At 38.3% G+C, this 20,419-nt stretch overlaps 1 long non-coding RNA gene across 1 annotated transcript; it reads left to right on the top strand.

Annotated features, from left to right (window-relative positions):
• The first annotated feature begins 451 nt into the window (after positions 1-451).
• Positions 452-16,672, top strand: LOC136995371 (uncharacterized). The gene is made up of 3 exons (XR_010886948.1): positions 452-518; positions 2,128-2,176; positions 16,565-16,672. It is a non-coding gene; the product is annotated as an uncharacterized lncRNA (long non-coding RNA).
• The last annotated feature ends 3,747 nt before the right edge of the window (positions 16,673-20,419 follow it).

The following is a 20,419-nucleotide window of genomic DNA, read 5'->3' on the forward strand; positions in this document are numbered from 1 at the left end:
GGGCGGGACACGGTGGTCGTTCCCGTCCCTGTTTTACCTATAGGCGCTGCATTCCGCCGGCTTCTGCCTGTCAGCGGCTGCCGCGCGCTGATTGGCCGGGAGCGTTCCCGGGGTTGGGGCGCTGGCGGCGGGCGGCCGTTGGGCGGGGGGGGGTTGCGTGCGGGGCGGCGGCGCGAGACTCGAGGCGAGGGCGGGTGTGTGGTAGCGGCGGCCTCGCGGCTTGGCTGTTACGGGGCCGGCGGCGTGGCTGGAAAGCTGTGACTTCGTTTTTTCACCCCCCTTGAAGCCTGGCCGGGCTTATTCAGTGCAGGCTGTCTGCGCCGTCCCAGGCCCGCGGCAACTCCTCGCCTTCGTTCGTGCTCTTCGCCGAGCGGCAAAGCTGGAGTGGCGTTCCCGTTAACCTGGCGTGCTGAGGGGTTAACGGACTGCGTCAGCCTAACAGCTTGGACTGCACAAGGTGAACGGGTCTCAGAAGGAGGGCCTGGTTTTCTCCCATTTGGAGAATTAGCTGCCGAAAGGTATTTCTGTGCAAAGTAAAGGGGACTCTAGGTAAAAAAGAGAATTCTTTGTTGGAACCCCTTCACTCAAACCTTTCTCGTTAATGCTAATTCGGAAGCTAGGGAAATCCATTGTGTAACTGCCTTGAAGTCATTTTTGCAGCACTCTTACGGAAGGAGCTTTAGGTGGCATTGTGTTTTTTGACGTTTCTCTCCAATCCATTTTTTCCATGAAATATCTTACAGGCAGACATGCTAAATTAATTCAGGGGTTCAATTAGGTCTACCCCATGGTGGAGAGGTGTGGCTAGTTTAATGTCAGCACACTCCATATTAGGTAATGTTTTTGTGTCAGCAGTTGGAGCAAAAACTACTGCGTGTGGTCCTGGCGAGAGTTGCTTTCATATCAGTTATCTCTGGGCTAGAATAAATAAAAACACCAGGTTTTAAAGATATTTTATTAGGCACCAGGGAGTAGAGAGTCCTTCCACTGTTATTCTTCATTTATCCTTATACCATCTTCATTGTGTCTTTTGTAATGCAAGCTGTGACATAGAAACTCCTTCCACAATAATTTACAATACTGGTTTCTGGTTACAGCTGTACCATCTGGTATACTAGAGCCACAGATCTCCTAGCCAAGCTCTATAATATGTGGATATACTTGATGTTACACCAAAATGTAGTTTGATGACACAGAAAAGATAACATATGTAAAATATCCAAACATACACAAAATTAGAATACATGTTTTATTTGTTTAGGCCTTTGTAAATACATACAGAAATACATATACCTTATTCTAGAACATTTTGTATCTGTGAATCACTGTTAAGTCAGGAAACCACCACAAAACTTCATCTTTCTTGGAGGCATTACATTCTCCCAAAGTAAGAGTTTTTTCAGTGATAAAAGGCTTCCTTCAATCTTTTTCCCTGAACTCCTAGCTATTGCAGCATCTCCTTAATTGCCAGCCTTATCTGATGCAAAGCTTCAGAAAGTTGAAGCGGGTATGCCTTTGCTGCTTCTAGCTTTTAGGTCCGAGTCGTACAGAACATGATCAGACCAAGACTTTATTTCCACTTAGATTACATTTCAAACTGAAGTGGCTGACAACATCTAATGACAGGAATGACTGGAAAGTTTTTCTTTTCCAGCAACTTCTTTCAACTCATTAGAAAAGATTAAATCTTTTCTTTCAAAGATACACTGAAAATTTTTGAGACCAGGATATTCCTTTAGTTTGAAGAGAATCAAGCCTAAGGAGATGCAAGGATTAAGCTGTAGCATAAGTCACACTGAGTTAAAATACTAATTCATATTGTTTGTAAAGAATACTGAAGACATCCAAAGACTGGATTTTTTTTTCCTCACAGGGAAGTGTAGAAACAGTAATGTCAATATCCTTTTCTCACACAATTCTTTATGTGAAGTTTTGTGCAAATAATGTGTAAGGTATATTAATGCAAAAATGTGCACTATCTAGGTGATCTCTGAACCCCCAAATATGCAACTAGATCAATAATAAAATTAGTATTTTAAATATCGCTAAGGATGATTTGCTAAAATTAGTAGACTGATACAAATATGATATACCCATTATCTTTTCTTTATTTATTTTTTTTTACAGATTTTTCCTGGTATTTCAAGATAAGTTTTTTTATCGTGGCATATATCAGGTATATTTTTAAAATTTCATAACTTGACTTTTTTTTTTAATATGTTCCTATGTTCTCTATGGTATTTATAATGTGTTCAGGTATTTTTTGATGCGTAAATGTGTTTCCCCAGTTCTTAACTCAAGCTCAACCCTAATCACAACCAGGTGGCTGATGTCTGTATAGACATCAACAAAAGCCATTTCCTTAGCTCAGCCATACCCTTTCATGCAATAAACTAAATTCTTCATTCCTGCTTTTCTGAAGCCTTATCTTTAATCCCAGCCTTAACTTTAATCCATAGCCAAATGACCAGCAACTATCAGAATTAACAGCAAATATTATCCCTTATCAGCCTCAATTCTCTATTCTAGCAGTCTACACAGTAGCCATCTGTTAACTGAGATGTTCTGTTTTTCTTTTCTAAAGACTTAATCATAATTTCGGTTTAGCCTTAGCCACAGGGAGGTGCTCACTTTGTTAAAATTAAATGCATAAGCAATCAGCACTTATCAGCACTAGACTTTCCTTTAGGCCTGGTAGCTCAAGGAATAAAGCAAGTTTCCCATACTTTTTTTTTCATAAGATTGTAATTCTAACTGCAACTAGAATTTTTCCAAAATGATACGCATCTTCTAAAATTAAACTTAAATCATTCTCTACCTACTAGTACCGCCCTGCGTTTGGCAGTATAGTCGTTGAGAATCCTGCAATGAACCAAACCTTTCAGCTGTTTATCACCAAACAGTAATGCAGCCCCAATCTTAAACCTTATTTAAGTCTTAACGAGGTACATCCATGCTTGTTCCAAAACTAAACATAATATATTCAGCACTGCCTATGTCAGCTTCATCTTAGCCATCTACCTATTGGAAATGGAACAATAAACAGGCATTCATTCTTTTCACGGACCTTGGCCCTAAGTGCATCCCTACTTCTGGCCATAGCCAAGTGAGCAATATCTGCACCAAAAATAAATATAGATCATGGTTTGTTGTTTGAGACCCAGGATGAGCCCTTGCATTGGTAGAAGTGACTAGCATGTGATTGCTTTTGCTGCATGTGTGCCTTATTGAACTGTGGTTATGACTGGAATGGGAAGTAGAGGTAGGTTTGGTTTCTAGCCCATTAGGGTTTGAAGATTGTTTGCCATTTCAAGATACTGTGAGGTCGGTTGGAAGGGGAAGGAGGCTGAGGTCAAATGACTGTCTGGTCACAGTTGTTTGGTTTTTTTTTTTAATGGAATTTGTTTAAATCTAGTTCTGAAACTTACATTTGGAGTAGGGTTTAGAGAAAGTAGGAACAGAGGGCTATTTCAACTATGGCCCTGCACAGGGTCTGCATGATTATGATGATCAAGAGCTCCAGCAAGTCTGAGTGACTCATTAATCATAGTGCAGTCTCTGCTTTATTAAGGCCTGTGATGATGCCTGTTAAGATTAGTTTTCAGAAAAGCAAAATAGAAGAACTGCCTTTGCTGATGGATTATGGTAATGCAGGAGTTGATTTCAGAGAAACATCTGTTTCTATTGGTTTGTTTGCAGGTCTGTATGATAAATAGGGTCTTGGGTTACAGCTAGGGTTAAATTTGGGGAAAAGAGAAACTTTTGAGTTCAGATTTTTCCTGCATCTTAGAATGTCTGCATGAATAGGGAGAATGCTGGTCTCAGGTCTTGTCCCAGATTTTTTCCTATTCTTGAATGCTAAATTGAATCCCGAATCCATCCGTAAACATATCTAGGTGACCAATGCCTGCACCAAAGCAAAATGTAATGTATTTTTCATTGCCACAACTGGCCTTACTGCAAGGCGGCAGCTGAGGCAGGATTTTGTAATAATCCAAAGTATTCAACATTTTTTTCCTGAAATCCTGTCTCTGGGAAAAAGGGAACAGGGTTGCCACTGAATCTTAACATGAATTTGTAGGATTGGACCATCCCTAAACTCTAAGGGTTGTGACGAATAATAACTGTGTGCCCTTGGACTGAGTTGGCTTCCATATCAAAGTGCAGGAGGCACAGTGGCATTTGTACTCATGAAGCAGGGCAAGATGTCTGGTCACAGGACTTTCTCTATGCATACCTCTAATATTTAAGAGACTCTATAATTAAGAGTGAGAGGGAAGCTCTTCCAAAGAGTGTTTTTAGAGCATCTAATTGGTCTCCATGTGAGCTTTTCTGATTCTGCTAACAGTACTAAAAAAACCCACTGTCCTAATTTAGATGTTTGTTTGGTATTTAAAATAAAGTCACATGAATTTAGAAATACTGTGTTGTTTTGAAATGGCTGTCAACATCTGCACACGTTATCCAACTTTTTAACAGGTCTTATGCTGCAGTGGGTCCAGTGCATATTAGTGAAATGGGGCACAAATTCCTTGTCTCAGACCTGGTAATGACATCTGCTTTGTCATGTAGGCCATGTTAATTTGTGTTACACACTGCTGCTGTAAAAAATATGAAGTGTCTTTCAGCATAAAAGAATTTTTGAAGTACATGACTACCATCAGTGCATAAGACGTAGCCTTTAGATATGTGTTTAGGTTTTAGCCTTACGCCTTTGGGAAGATGCAGACATTTGAAAATTGAAGCAGATTGCAATGGGTACTCAAACCAATCTTTGTGATGCAAACATCTACTGCTACTTTGTAATTAGATGGATAAAAAGCAAAGGAGATCAAATGGTATAAAGCTGATTACTAGTATAAAGGGATAATTGTAGATAGTTAGAGAGAGTGCAATGAAATGACAGTAATTGTCCTACTCCCACACTTTGGATTTTGTGGAGTATCTGGTAAAACCTTCTGTTGAAACTTTCTGATTCTTAATTGTACATCAAAAATACTAATCATCTTCAATGCTGGATTGTATAGTAAAGTAGAATGTACAGTTATTTTCACAGAGGGAAGGAGATTATTTCATGCCTTCATGACTACTTATGTTCATTTTCTGCTCTAGCCAAACAAAACCTGCAGTAGTGACCTGAGCCAGAAAAAGTACAGTCATCCATACAGACTAGGAATTAGTTTTGGAACTGTTATAGTCCTGTGCTTTTTTGAGGGAAATGGGTAGAAGGAAGTCACAGAAAGGGAGGTTGAACTGATTTGATAGTATTTGCAAAGCTATAAGAGCACATCTTCTGTTCTTTGAAACAGGTTTTGAAGGATTCAAAGTGTGAAGTAAACGTAGTCTACTTTACATTAACTATTCATGAATTTTTAGTGTCGTCTGTAATTCTATAGCTTGTCGAAATACCTATTCAGTGTGTTTTTTCTCCTATAGATATCAGGGTTAGTTTGACAGAAAAACAGATGCTTTGTAATAAACTTAAGTGTGGATATTGGAGTGATTATTGTTTGACTCTGCCGGATTAAATATTTGGATATTTACTGTATGAATACAAGATTTGTCTTGACTCATGCATAGTGTTAGAAGCAGCTCTGGCCACTAGGTGGACCTGTATCTTATGCAGTACAGTCCTGCAGCTTCTCTTCCACTCTGTGATTCCATGTGCCTCATACAGAAGGGTCTTGTATGTGGAGGCAAGATCCGGAAAGAAGCTACAGAGCTGCATTTTGGGGGGGGCTTTAAAGGACTGACACATTATGGCCACAGCCTTGTGCTATGGGCCTTTGTGGTAGTGTGGCCTAGGACCATTCCTTTCCCTTTACGTGAACTGAAATATTAGATATAGCTGATTGGTAGATCACACATTTCAAGATTCAGATAAACGTTTTGTTCCAATTGAAATAAAGAAACATTTTTCAAAATACCAGCATTTCTCACAAAATTGAAATCCTAATTATACACAAACCCCAAAAACTAGAGACAATGCATATGGGCACTGTGTACCCCACAATCCATTAGGCAGCTGACAATGCATTTCCATATATTTTGAAAGCTACTGGCATTCTTTCCTTATGGTAATGATGATAACAGTAACAATTGTGCCCTGTGATTGCTGGATGCATCATTGTTAAAGGGCTCTGTCTTCTACCAAGTAGCGCTCTATCCCCTTGTAGAAATGCTGTTTTAATCATTTCATCTATCATGTAATGGTATCTCAGTGCATCTATAAGGTACATATACTTTTCAGAGAAAACAGGTAAATTAAATTAGTATTGAGAGATTGAAGATAGTCTTGAGTCTAGTATTTACTGTATCTGAAAATACATTCTCACATTTTTTCCACAGAAGTATCAGTTTACAGCCTGACAGCCATTTACAGGAAACTACTAAAGGACCTATAAATGTTATAGGCCTGTTCATATACTTATATACTTAGAAGTTTCTCCTAGAGCATCTGAGTGTTTTCACTCAAGTAAGCTTTCTGTCAGTGTTTTCTACATCAGTAACAGCACCTGTGATGATCAAAGTTATGAACAGATTTTGCGTGAATTGCAAAAAAGGTTCTTCTACCATAATGACTTCTTGGCATGTTAGATAAAGATTTTCAGTTACATGGAAACAGGTGCTTCTCTTAAAGTGGAGCTAGTAACACTTGCACTCACCTGTTTTTCAAGCCTCTAACTTCTTTCTCTGCGTGCTACCACGTACAAAACCAGATCTGTATGCTTTGGCTGAATGTACAAAAAATGCTTTCCTCAGGGTTATCCAATCTTCCTTTGCCAGATTTTCTCCCTCAGATTAGAGAAGTACAGAATCTTGTGCTGTGTTTAGACTTTCTGGGTGAAATAGGATCACCAGCGGATTAGAAGAAAGGAGTTTCAATGATTGTTCCATTCTGAATGCTGAATCAGAATGGAAGAAGCTTGAGTATCCTTGCTTGTATTCTAAACTCTTTTGTGTGGCTATAGATGTCTTCTGGAATCAGCTCTTGCTCTGTGGCAAATAATAGTAGCACTACTATCACTAAAATACGCTGTTCCTGTCAAGGAATCATCTAGGTCAAATATATAATAGCGATGTATTCTGTTTCTGCTTTTAATAATTAAAAGAATAATTTTTGCTGCTAACTTCTGAATTGACAAAAACTATAATAAGCCTTGCTAAAATTTCACGGTACAGTGAATACGCTGGATAAACCAGGAAGGAAGTAGGAACATATCCATGACTTCTAGTGCTAGAGTCATGGATATGTTCCTACTGTAAGAATACTTTTCAATGAATCCCCCCAGAATCTATCAAAATTTGCCAAAAACTATCTGGAATATTTCTGTGGTAAGGATACTTTTCTCCTTTTAAACTGTAGAGAACAGGTGATCAGTTAAATCCCTTTTGATAGGAAATCAAACGATCAACATCCCTAAAGATTTTTAGCAGCAGGGTGCACATGTACAACATATTTATGATGACATATTCTGCTGCAGGGGCAATAGAACACTGTTGTGCTATTGAGTATTGAATGACCTTAAAATGCACAGTATCAGCATCTTTCAGGACTAGCATTAAGGCTATCTGTAAATCTGCTATTCAGAATCATGTCTGAAGAAAGAATACTGTTTTTGTTTTGTAATTGTTCCTCACAGCAGTATATAGGGTTTTAAAGAAAGGTAAAAATATCTTACTTACAGAAGTCTGTAAACAGCAGCTGAAAATAATTAAACAGTTTTCTATGAAATTAAGTAAAAGGCTTTCAAAGCTTAATTAGATTAACATTCCATTCCTAAGGAAAACAAAATCTTTATAAATAACAATTGTCATCATCATCTCTGTCTTAAAAAACCTGAGCACTGTACTGCTTTATCACTTTTAAGAGTTTCTTTGTGGAAAGGAATACTAGGCAGGTTCTTCAAGTGAGATTTCCATTATAAAGCACAGATCTGTTTGGCAACTGACATGCAAGAAAAGCTGAAATGATTGCTGTAAAGCAGACTTTCATCCTCCCTCTAAGACTAGGCCATTTACATAAGTGATTGTGTAACAGTCATAATGTTTCAGCATATCTGCAGCACTTTATGGCAGAATCAACACTTTCGTTGTTGACAGCAGTAAACATGTATGTTTCCCCTCCAGTTTGAGTGCTTCCAGTTCCTTTGCCTGCAGTCATCACTTCCTCTGTTCCCTTTCTCAGGCAAGTTCTCTAGTCTCTCTGCTTATCAGCTCCACAAGATCGCAGGCTAGAGGGCAGTTACTTTGTCAAGAGCTGTTTTCTTCCCAAGACATGAGTCAGCAAGCAGGGAAGCTGACGACATTGCTAGGATGTTCTACGCAGAGATTTGCCTCTGCAGTGATGCAGCCTTTGCTCATACAGAAGTCAACAAGGATTTTTACATCATGTCTACACAAGATGGCAACACATCATGCTGCTGTGCTAGTGGGCTGGATTTAAAAAAAACAAAAACGCCTCTAATATACAGCAGTCTGTAGAATCCAGTAAGCACAGAAAGAATCAGCTTTAGGCATTCAGTCCTTCTTGTTCATATTCTGTCCACTGCTAACCCTCCCCCTAAGGCTCCTTTAAAGGAGCTTTGTCATTTTAAAGAGCCCAGAAAACTCTCCTATCAGCTTAGAAAGGTTTTCCCTATGAGAGAAGTCATGCCATTCAGCTATAGGATAGCTTGCTAAATCAGTCCCAGCACTGATATAGGGCATGCATATGCTAGAGTGAAGCTTGAGCTTGCATTGCTTGAGTTGCTTAGAATCATAAAGCTGTCTAAAAGCCATGATTTGTTGTTCCGCTGTGCTCGCTAGGATGAGAATGGAACAAGGATCACTTAATTCAGTTTGGTCCCTCTTGCTTGGGTCACAATATAGAATATGATCAAGTGTTTTGGATACCTTTTAGAATTGTAGAAATTTCTAGAATTGGGGACTTAGTGTAAATGTTTACTTTTGTGACAGTCACAAGAAAATACTGGATATTGAGTTTCATTAGTGTAGATGAGTTTTGGTTTTAGCCATTTCATACAATTTTATAAGCAGCCATTGGGGATAGTCTTCTTGATTACTCCTAGAATCATGAACATGGTAGCCATTAGACATTTCCAGGCTTTGCCAACCTTTCCTTTCTTTGAAATTAGATTAAGTGATTCTGGAATTTATATTGTAGATATGTAGACAAAGACTGATGGAATGCTGTTGTTTGGTAGTAAGAAAGCCATTTAATCAGACAGTCTAGATGTTGTAATATTGCACACCAAAGACACCTTTTCAAATTTTAAAGGGGATTGTTAGCATTCATTTTAAGATCCAAAATGCTATACATTATGGTTTATGCCATATTTCAGTTTTTTCTTTCAAATTTTCTGGCACGCGGCTAATACAGAAGTTCTTTCTGCTAACAGAAAGATTCCTAGTCTTTGAAGGACTGGCATCTCCAGCTCAGATTGTAAAAAGAAAATTAAGTTGCTATAAAAATGACATTCAAACAAGTGTTCAGAAAGTCTGTTTATATGTGTGTGACTTTCAGGCTGGAATGTTCTGGGTGTTATTCATCTTGCTGACTTCAGGCTTTTTTAATGTAGACATCTACTTCTGGGCTGTTCATTCTTGATTCCCCTTCTAGTTGCTTAGGGGGACAGCTGAGATGTAGGTGTCTTCATCTGAAAAGTTTTTCAGTCCTTTTTAGTCCTAGCAGATAAATAAGTGCCAGTAGGATTCAATTGATCTCATACATTTCTAAAAGGTCAGATGAATCATACCACAAAAGTGCTTATCTCTCTGTTGTGACTATAAAGAGAGTCTAGACAGCTAGTTCATATATCTGCATTTTAGACATTTGCATTTGCTCACATGATTCCTATCTTTTGAATGTAATTGTTCTTAACTTCAAATGGAACTAGAAACTCTCAGAGGCTTTGGTCATTAAACCCCAACTTTTTCATTTGGGGACCTGAAGTCTTCAGGTATGCCTTAAATATTGATCTGAATAATTCTAATCCGTTTCTGGAGTAAGTGGACATAATATCCATTACATTAAATGAGGGATGAGTCTGCTAGTGCCTGTCTGACTTCATTCTAGAGCACTGTGTTAACAAGAGAAAAACATAGTAAATGTAATGTAAAAGAAAACTTCATAGAATCACAGAATGGTTGAGGTTGGAAGGGACCTCTGGAGATCATCTAGTCCAACCCCCCTGCTCAAGCAAGGTCACCTAGAGCACATTGCACAGAGCACCCACATCCAGGGGGTTTTGAATATCTCCAGAGAAGGAGACTCCACAACCTCTCTGGGCAACCTCTTCCAGTGCTCTGTCACCCTCACAGTGAAAAAGTTTTTCCTCATGTTCAGATGGAACTGTCTGTGTTTCGGTTTGTACCCGTTGCCTCGCATCCTGTTGCTGGGCACCACTGAAAAGAGTCTGGCTCCATCCTCTTGACACCCTCCTCTAAGATATTTGTATACATTGATAAGATCTCCTCTCAGCCTTCTCTTCTCCAAGCTAAACAGGCCCAGCTCTCCCAGCCTTTCCTCATAAGAGAGATGCTCCAGTCCCCTAATCATCTTTGTAGCCCTTGGCTGGACTCTCTCCAGTAGTGCCACCTCCCTCTTGTACTGGGGAGCCCAGAACTGGACGCAGTACTCCAGATGTGGCCTCAGCAGGGCTGAGTAGAGGGGGAGGATCACCTCCCTCCACCTGCTGGCAACACTCTTCCTGATGCACCCCAGGATACCATTGGCCTTCTTGGCCACAAGGGCACATTGCTGCCTCATGCTTAACTTGGTGTCTACCAGCACTCCCAGGTCCTTCTCTGCAGAGCTGCTTTCCAGCAGGTCAACCCCCAACCTGTACTGGTGCATGGGGTTATTCCTCCCTAGGTGCAGGACCCTGCACTTGCCTGTTAAAAGATTTAAATAATTGATTCTCTGAAATTTGTGCTATAATGTAAAAAGCAAAATGCAACTACATGCTTAATAAAAGTTTGTGAGGTATTTAAAATGCAAATAACAAGTAAATCGATAGATGAGACCTTTAGGGAAGATAGTATTATGAAGGATGATGGGAAGATGAAGGATATAAGAAAGAAATTATGTCAACAAAATTAATCAGAGTGAACTGAAATTAAGAGAATAAAAGTGCTTATGAAAATGTTTGCATCCTTAATGAAAGGAGGAGGCAGAGGATGATAAAGGCATGTTTGTGTAGATAAGCAACAACAGTTATGGCAGAATGTCAATAGCTTTGACATTGGGGTAAAACCGATTGGAACTGGTGGAATGTACACTTGTATGGGACAAGTTTACAATGAATTGATTAAGCAGCACAGTCACAGGCTACTGTTCCAGAAATCCTGGGAGAATAACTGGGGTTTAATTATTTATTTTTTTGCTGTGCAAGCTACCACTTTGCAAAGTTTTCTTATTTCAAGGAAATTAGCAGTGTAGTGTAAAATAAATACTGCCTAGCACTCACAGGCCATCTGTGATTATCTTCACAAGAAGACTTGGAGACAGTGACTAGAGGCTGAAATGGCAAATGTAGATTAGTGTATTGTGATGCATGTAAAAACAGTCCCAACTTTACGCGTAGGATTTTAGATATTGAGCTGACCATCTTAACTCAGGAACAAGATCTTCAGTTAACTACAGATGGTTTTGTAAGAACATCAATTTGGTGCTTAAAAGCAGACAAAATGCTAGGAATGATTGGGAAGCTAATACAAAACATAGTACATCATTATGCTACTGCTGTTATTCTCCCCTCTTAAAAAGATATAGCCAGACTGGGAAAAGTTCAGAGAAGGGTGAAAAGGATGATCTAAAGTGGCTACTATATGAAAAACAATAAAGAAACGAGAATTGTTCGGTGTAGAGAAGGGCCTATTCAGTGGAAATATAACAGAGGGCTAAAAAAGCAAAAGTGTTATGAAGGTGGTGCATTGGGGATTTCTTGTTTACTCACTCTTCCAATGAAAAAGTTGGGGAGCATCAAATGAAGCTAACAGAAGCCTGATTCAAAGGAAACAAAAGAGACAGTTCTTCATCTTCTTTTAGCATCTTTAACATCTGTCACAAGAAGCTCCAGAAATTAACTATACAAAGTTCACATGCATTCAAGAGAAGACTGAATATGAAGACATTATCTCTGGTTGAGGAAGTCCCTATGTCACATATTTTTGGAGGTTGGGAGATCGTACAGGAGAAGTGCTCCTACATGCCTACCACATTCTTCTACTCTTTTTGTTTGGGCACTGTTTTGGAGAAAGGATACTAAGCTTGATGAACCACTAGGCTTTGCTCTGATCTAGAATGGCAGTCATGTTAGAAGCAATACTGGTTTTAAATCATATTGGATTTAACAGATTGTTCTAAAACAGGTTTACAACAAAATTATGTAATTTATATTGAGGTATTTTTCAGGTTGATAAAGTAAAGAGCTCAGATTTCATTTAAGGTAGAGTGAATGCTTTTTATTGTGTGTGTGAATTACAGTTGACCTTACAGTAGATTCAGGAACATACTCAAAGAAGTGTTGAAAGTTTTCGAATATGTCAGTCTTGCAGCAAAAATTGTGAAGACTATAAATGGGAGAATAAATGGTGGAGGGACATGTTATTTTTAACCATGCGGTTGTCTAGTTTTCTTATCATGAATATTTACTTTGCTTCTCTTTTTGGTCTAGTTTGCCAATTTTTATTTAATTTGCTATCACCAATGTGCTTTAGATAAGTGGTATGCGTAGTTGTGCCGAACACTTCCTATTTTCCATTTTTATCAGGGTATTTCTCTTCCATTTATTGGAGAGCGTACCTACTCAATAGTACTAAATCTGTGGCAAATGCTGCAATCTCTCACATTTTCTTGCTTCCCTTCTTCAAGATTGCAGACTATTACACATTTTTTAGCATGTTGTGTGTCAGACTTAAAACACAGGAGAGACACATCAAAAACGTTGATTTTCTGGACTGGATTGACCTTTGGTGAATATTGATGACTTTATTTGCAGGGAAAGAACAGCACACAAGTGAGAAAGCAGACCTAGAAGAAGAGTGCAGAGGGAAACAAACCACCGATGGCTTTGATGGTGTCATGGCAGTACATGAGAGACTTTAGAGGGGAAAGGCAAACTTTTCCATGTAATATTCATTGTAATAGATTTTTTAAAAAATGTGTGAGCATAAATGTAGTTAGCATTACCAGTTTCATATCTGGTACAATGCAGCAAGACAGAAGTAACATATGGAAACTAGCATTCAGCTGAAGGTGGACTACTTATATTCAATTACATATATCTATTAATATGAAGACAGTAATTTAGAACACCTTTAACAATATTAATATTTTCTGCCATCAGACTTGTACTCAATAAAGCCTATTGTGGTATTAACATGTGGGGATTTCTTCTTACAGTACTTGGAAACATACCATCAATCTGTAGGCAGATATTAAAGTTCTTGCAGGTTTCTTTTTCCATTACATAATTAAATGGTACTCAAAGTTAAGTCAAAACAAAGACTTTTTCAGCAGGCAAACTTACAAAAGAACAGTGTATGAAGATTCTTTGTCAAAGTGTGCACAGTCACCAATGCATGAAAGATTGTAATAGGAAGTATGCCTTTAAAGACTGTATCAGTACCAGTCTCTTTTGGGGAAATAAGGTCACTTTGATGCACAGTGGCTAGGGGCAGAGAAGGAAAAAGTAGAGGAGGAAATGCAGTAGAGGACTAGAAAACCTTCAATGTAACTGTCTGGTCTGGACAAAGACAGAAGCAAAAGCAAGCAAGCGAACAACCCCTCCCTTAAAGAGAAAAAGAAAAAAAGAGGTGTTCCATGCCGATTTAGGAACCATTCTAAACATTTGGGGTGAGATTCTGCTTGCTTAAATTTAGACATACAAGGCAGACATACATCCAAGCTAGAAGTCAAAGCTGCCTTTCCAGTCAGTGGAGAGAAACATGCATGTTTAAAGTGTCATTTATTTCATCCTAATGTGGAAACATAAAACCTGTTACAGGACTCACTTAGGTGACTAGTTAGATATAGACATACAAAGTTAGGTGAGAAGTATCCCATTCTTTGTAAGAGGTACAGGTGTAAGGCTGCCCTTACTGTGTTGTTGTGCTGGGAGGGGGGAATGGGCGGGGAGAAAAGTTTCTTTTTCAGGTTCAAGCTTATAAGACACAGTATTCATTATCTTGCTTTCAGGAGAATGTTATCTTAGGCGATCAAACACTATAGCTTCTTTGACTTAACAGAATCATAGCTGAATTTCGAAACTTGTGAAACGAAGAAGGAGTCAGTCTGAAAAGAAGAGTAAAAGAAGCATGAAAAATTATAACACGGGGGGAGAGATCTTGCACTGGAAACAGCAGAAATCAAAAGGTGGTTTGACACTACCAGAAGTTGCTCTGCCAGCATCGCAACCTCTGCCTCAGCGAGAAGGAGCATCCTCTCTGTCAGACACCATCAGGATTCTGCATCCAGCTAGTGGACTGTCAGTACAGGGTGCGAGTAGTAGGCACCCACACCTGGCGTGTGCATGTATGAAGTCATGGGGTGATTTCTCACTGGCATGTGGTTTTAGTGGGCTGTAAGGAGCTGCACAGATATGCGTAAAGTCAGAGCACTCACATCTTTAGCAGGAACTGTGTATCTCGTCAGTCTGTGAAATGCCTGCGAATTAAACTTTTTAAATTTTGCTGAAAATACAATGAACGTATCAGATAGGGGTCTGTTTCATATCTGCTAACTTACAGTAATTCCTGAAGGATTCAGAGGTGAAACTTTCTAAAAGTAAGAGCTTGATTAAGAAACATAATTCTGGAAAGAAAGGTGATAGTTCATTCATTATGACTCGAGTAAAAAAGGGAAGTAGAATAAGCATTACTGATGATAACTAATAATGCACCAAGAACATTTCCTGTGAGACTCTGTGTGAAGTGCAGCATTCTAGAGTTTTATGATGAACAGATTCTTCAGAGTCGTGATTAAAACATTGGCAATAAAAGAGATAACAGAGTTATAGTTGGGATCAGTTTTGCTTTAATTAATTACATTGTTAAATTATGTTTCAATTTTAAGATCTAACAGTATTTCTAACCATTTCAAGAGTTTATATCAATTTCATAAGCTTTAATTTTTAAAATGTTCTGACCATTTCAAATTGACACAAAGCTTTAAACTTCCCCATTTGAGATATTTTGTTTGAATTCATTTTAATATTAACAAAGAGCTTTATTTTAAAAAATGTTATGTGTTGAGATTTTTGACATATTTTTGTTAGAGAAAATCGGACTGAAGCTGTCTAGAATTAGTCGCTTACCATAACTTGCTTAGTGTTAGTAGCTAAATTTGCTGAAGCCTTAGGCCTCAAGCTGTGACCTTTCACCTAGATACGTTGAACTTTTACCTAGATAAGTAAAAGGGGGCCCCAGAGCCGGTTCAGGCCGGAGAGATAAAGAAGTTACACGGACAGCAGGAGTACCCAACCTTGAAGATAAGAAAAGCAGCAGCCTTCCTAGAGACAATGAAGGGGCCCAATGAAGAAGGGGAAGACCCCAGACCTAACTATTACTATTGGTCCAAACTGTCGCTTAAGGGGTGCGGAATTTAGATTGTAGAATTTAGATTGCTCGGTTGTGCCCTTTTTAAATAGTTCATTTTTAGTCATTGAGACTTGATATTTGCAAGATGGCATCTTAACTTTCTTCTTAGTGTTGAATTGTGCTACAGTTTTAACATTTCTGCTTCAGCTCTTACAGAGACTGGTATGTCTCGAAAAAAAACATTTAGTTCTAAAGGGAGCAATTTAAATGTTATATTAAGTAGCTTTCATAAAGACTTATTAACTCTAGCTGGTGGCCTTTGCAGCCCTTTAAGAAAATTTACATTGCTATGCAAAAAGCAGTATTTTTTTCTTCTTCTTTCAGACAGCCTAGATGTAACATTGCATCAGAGTAGAGCACTTAAGTTTTATAATCACCAATATTATATGGCAATACAGTTCAAGTCAAGCAGTCTAGACACTATCAGAGACAGAGAGTTCTTAGGCCTGAGATGCAGATGGGACATCAGACTGTCAGCTCTGTAGCTCATTGTATTTCTTGTACCTAAGGGACAATTTTAAGATCAATACAAAGTATTTATTGGTTTTGATACATTTAATTAGAGATGGGGGGTTTGGCCAGCCCTTTGGTGATCTGGACCCTTCACTTTTCTTTACATTATAATGACTAAATCTATTTCTAACATTAGGCAGGCAACTTTCTCTTTGCTTTCTACAGAAAACCAGAATTTCCTGAGATGCTACTGCCTGCTCATGCTAATATTTGATAAAGAGAAGTACCTACTGTTCCTGACAGAGAAACTAATTATCATTAAGAACATCTGATTTATTGCTTGGTATCCTAATATGTTTGTGAAGCACTTTGAAATCATGCTAGAAAAGGTACTAATATGTACAGCAAAGTATCCCTATTTATTAGATAGTCAGTATTCGTAACAAGCAATCAGACCCAACGTCATTTTTCATCTGTTTGTCTTTTTATTTACTCCCTCTGTGTTCAGGTCACAGACATCATTCAATGAGACCAGCAGCTCAACAAAATGAGAAGTAGTAAATTTGAAAGGACAGCTTTGGGAAATCAAGAAAACGCCTAACTCTGCTCATGGTTAGGAAAGCTATAAGGTATTTGGGTTCTTAATCACTGATTTCTTCAGTGACTTCTTTTTTAATCCCAAATAGAAGCCTACATTTTTTAAAGCCTTAGAGTAGATCCAGTATTATAATTTGACTGACTGATTGATTGATTGCTATAGTACATCTTCCAAAAGCTATGTTTTCACTGATGTCTGGTGGTAGATTTTTTTAACAAAGCAGTCCTTACATACTGGTCCCAGACTGTCTCAAAAATACTCTGATACAACTTATCCGTGTAGACAGTACTAAATGTGGTTGTTATACTTGCCAGGCTTATTGTGATTATATTTTAGGGTTTTTTTTCTTGATGTTACATAATCTTTGACATTCGTACGAAATGAAAATTACTTTTATCATTTTATCTGATCTCACATATATTAATTCCTCAATGTTTATTATTAAGATCCCTTAAGATTTGGTTATGGATATTTCAGTTATGTTGTGTTGAAGATTTAGCACTTATACACTGTGTCATGCTACCTCCCCTGTCTGGATAAATTGATAGCGAAGTGAAGATTCCTTTGGATTTGACACTGTTCACACAAATACAAATCCTATGTGTGTTTGCTTAGTTTGTTTTTCATTATCTCTTTTCCCAAAATATTAATTATGTAAGCAGCTGCAAATGTGGAACTGAGAAGAACAATACTTAGAATTTTTTACTTCTATTTTGTGTGGTAGCCTTTGTAATTATTTATTTTTTCACCAGTTCATTTCACATAATCTTGCATACCAACCAATTTAGGCTTTTGAGAACAGTTTTGTGATCAGGATTTCTGGGTACAGTAGGGATATATTTGGAGGAAGAAAGCTTTTCTCAGGGAGGTATGTGAAATTTCAGAAAGAACTTTTCCAGCAAAAGTGTTGACCCACATTTTGAAAAAAGGAGAAAAGTGAATGAAGAAATGGTGGTTCAATGACTCAATGAAGCAAATGCAGGCCTGGCAGATAGGAGTTTTGGAGTTAGCCTTGTATTCCTAAAGCAGTGAGTCTTAATCATGGTTTGCACTTACATAATATTATTCAAATATTATTTAATTATGAAGTAGCTACATTGGTTCTTTCAGTTGAATGATAAGCTGTTGTCCTACTTTGAGAAACTAAGAAACTAAAGTGTAGAGAACTTCAATCTTACAGATTTCAGATCAGCTGTTAATTTTGAATGTGTCCATTTGGATGTGCTAAATATAAGATAAACCAGAATGAATCTGAGAAGAGTCCTCCACTGAGGATAGGACTTCATGTTGTTTTTCAATTGTGCTGACCCTTCTGAAAGCAGTACAAGCTGCAAGTGTTCAGTACTTGTGAAGCTGAACTTGTCAGCAAGTATTGTCAGATACTTGGAAATTTTGGCTAGTCACAAGCCATTTCCTCCCTTTACTCACGTAGAATAGGCACTCTTGAGTTTAACAACTAGCAAGTGTTAAGGTATTGCAGGAAGAACCATAACTTGCAGAGCATGGCCAGTAATGATTCGTAGAGATGCCATTGCTTTTCATCAGGAATAAGGCTAGCTAGCTCATTAGCGGTCAGACTGCCTGTATCTTTTTCATGGTTTCTGTTAGCTGCTCCGATTCTGAGCCAGGTCTCCGCTGATATAAATTTGTGTAGTGAAGCTACAGCAACTGGCTGTGAGAAGACTCAGACCTGGGATTCTTTTTTCTTCTAAACTGCTGTCATTGTTGGGTACTTTTTAATCATTTTAGTCCAATTCATCAAGCAAAAGAATGATGGGAAAAGGTCTATGGTCTTTACTGTTTTTCCCCTTTATTCAACAAAACATTTTGTGGTTTTCTTATAAAAGTAAATGAAAAAGTAGTTTCAGTTATCTGTGTTTCCAGAAGAAATGCAGTTTTCTTATGTAAAGACATATTTTGATAAAGAGAAACATGCCTGTTTTCTAGCAGGAACATCTGCAATTTGAAAGGTGAGAGGGAAAGGAAAAAAGGTCTGTTAAAACCATCCAATTCAAAAGGCAGCGATATAAGCTCTATAGAAAGGTAAATTTAAAAATACAGTTTGTCTTGCAATGACATGAGTAAGTGTAAACTTTAAATCATTTCTAAAAGTAGTGCAGAAATAAGATACAAAATAATAGGAGGAAGACAAATAAAGGTGTGATGAGTCCTCTTTGCTTGTTTCTTTTTCTTCTCTCATTAACCTCTCTGGTTCCTCCCTTGAACACAGTTCTCCAGTGTGAATGTTTGCAAGTTGCTTTTTGCTGCCCGTGCTTTTGTTATATTTGTTATACTCACTGATACTGTGTTCACTCCTGAAAGGTACTGAGCCGACTTTTAGCTACTATATTCTTTCAGAAGTGCTCTTTCTTACCACTGCATCTGAATGTCTAGTGAATACTATCATCACATTCGTGCATAATGCTTTTTGTGCCCTCCCTCCTTGGAGGCTGTACTGAGATTTTTCCTCTTGAGGTAGGTTGGAATTTAAGATCCTCAGTACCCCTTATGAGCCACACAGTGTTTTACTGGATCTGACTCATTAATGATGTCTTCAGCAGTTGCTCAGATAATGTTGGCCATGAAATAAATAAGGTCAGCTGCTACCTCCACCTACCAATACGAGCATCTGTTAGCAAAAAATATGGTAAAGTAAGGCTATGTCTATACTAGTAAATTACAAACTCTCCCAGGCACTAACTGGTGCATAATGTCCTGTATCTATGCTAGTAAATTCGCTTAGCCTCTAAAAACGGGGTGGTTGTGTGCAAACTCCCTATTAGGAATAGCTCCTGGAACACTCTGCCTCCCAAACCATGCTTCTGAATTCTTTGGGAGAGAGCTACCTGGTACATGACTAAATTGTTTTGGGGAATATTTTAACAGTTTGCATATATAGGCAAGTATCTTCTAGTGTTGAGGGATGTTCCTGGATATTGTTTAATTCAGTAATACAGACATAACCTTCAGCATAGTCTGAAAATCACAAAATTTGGAAGAAATAAAAGGGGAACAGTCAGTGCCCCTTAGGGAAGTAGAGGGGTGGCAACCTGCCAGAAATCACTAGGAAAGTATTTCAGTATGCACATTTTGAATTCCATATATGTTCTATGACTGGGTAGGTATTTGAGTTGAGGACTGATTTTTACTAGCAAAACCTGGGTTAATGTAGCAAATGATGTAACTTATTGCAGGTCTTACCAAGTGCAATTTTATAGCCAGTATATACATATATATATATATATATATATATATATACACACACACACACACACATACACACGCACACATTTATATATAAAAATATATATATAATGTGAGAATGAATGATAACAATGGTGCTTTCTGACCCCAGAGGTTAAAAGCTGAGTACATGTTACACATTCTTTACTAAGGGAAACTCAGAAAACAAAAGGATGCATAGAACTCCAGAGCTGAACCTGTATAACTCATTAGTGTTCTTTCAAGGTATGACTTGTGGATGTTAGCATAGCACTCCCTTCCTGTGGCTCCTGGGATGGTTGTGATGGGAATTGATTCTTCTTCAGCAGTTTCCCACATGCTCACCACCCTAAGTACTAATAAGGCCTAGCTTCAGTAAAGCTAACTAGGCAATACACGCACAGGCTGTTATGTCCACAGTGTCCTCAGTGACCTGAGACAGAGAGAAATATGCTTAAATTGCTGTTTTCCGCATTGCTGCGCTGGGCAGTTAGAAGCAGAAGACCATTCCTCCAAGTGCCTATTTGCCTCTCTCCCTCAAAC

Source organism: Apteryx mantelli, chromosome Z (assembly GCF_036417845.1).
Source record: "Apteryx mantelli isolate bAptMan1 chromosome Z, bAptMan1.hap1, whole genome shotgun sequence".
Classification (NCBI taxonomy): Eukaryota; Metazoa; Chordata; class Aves; order Apterygiformes; family Apterygidae; genus Apteryx; species Apteryx mantelli.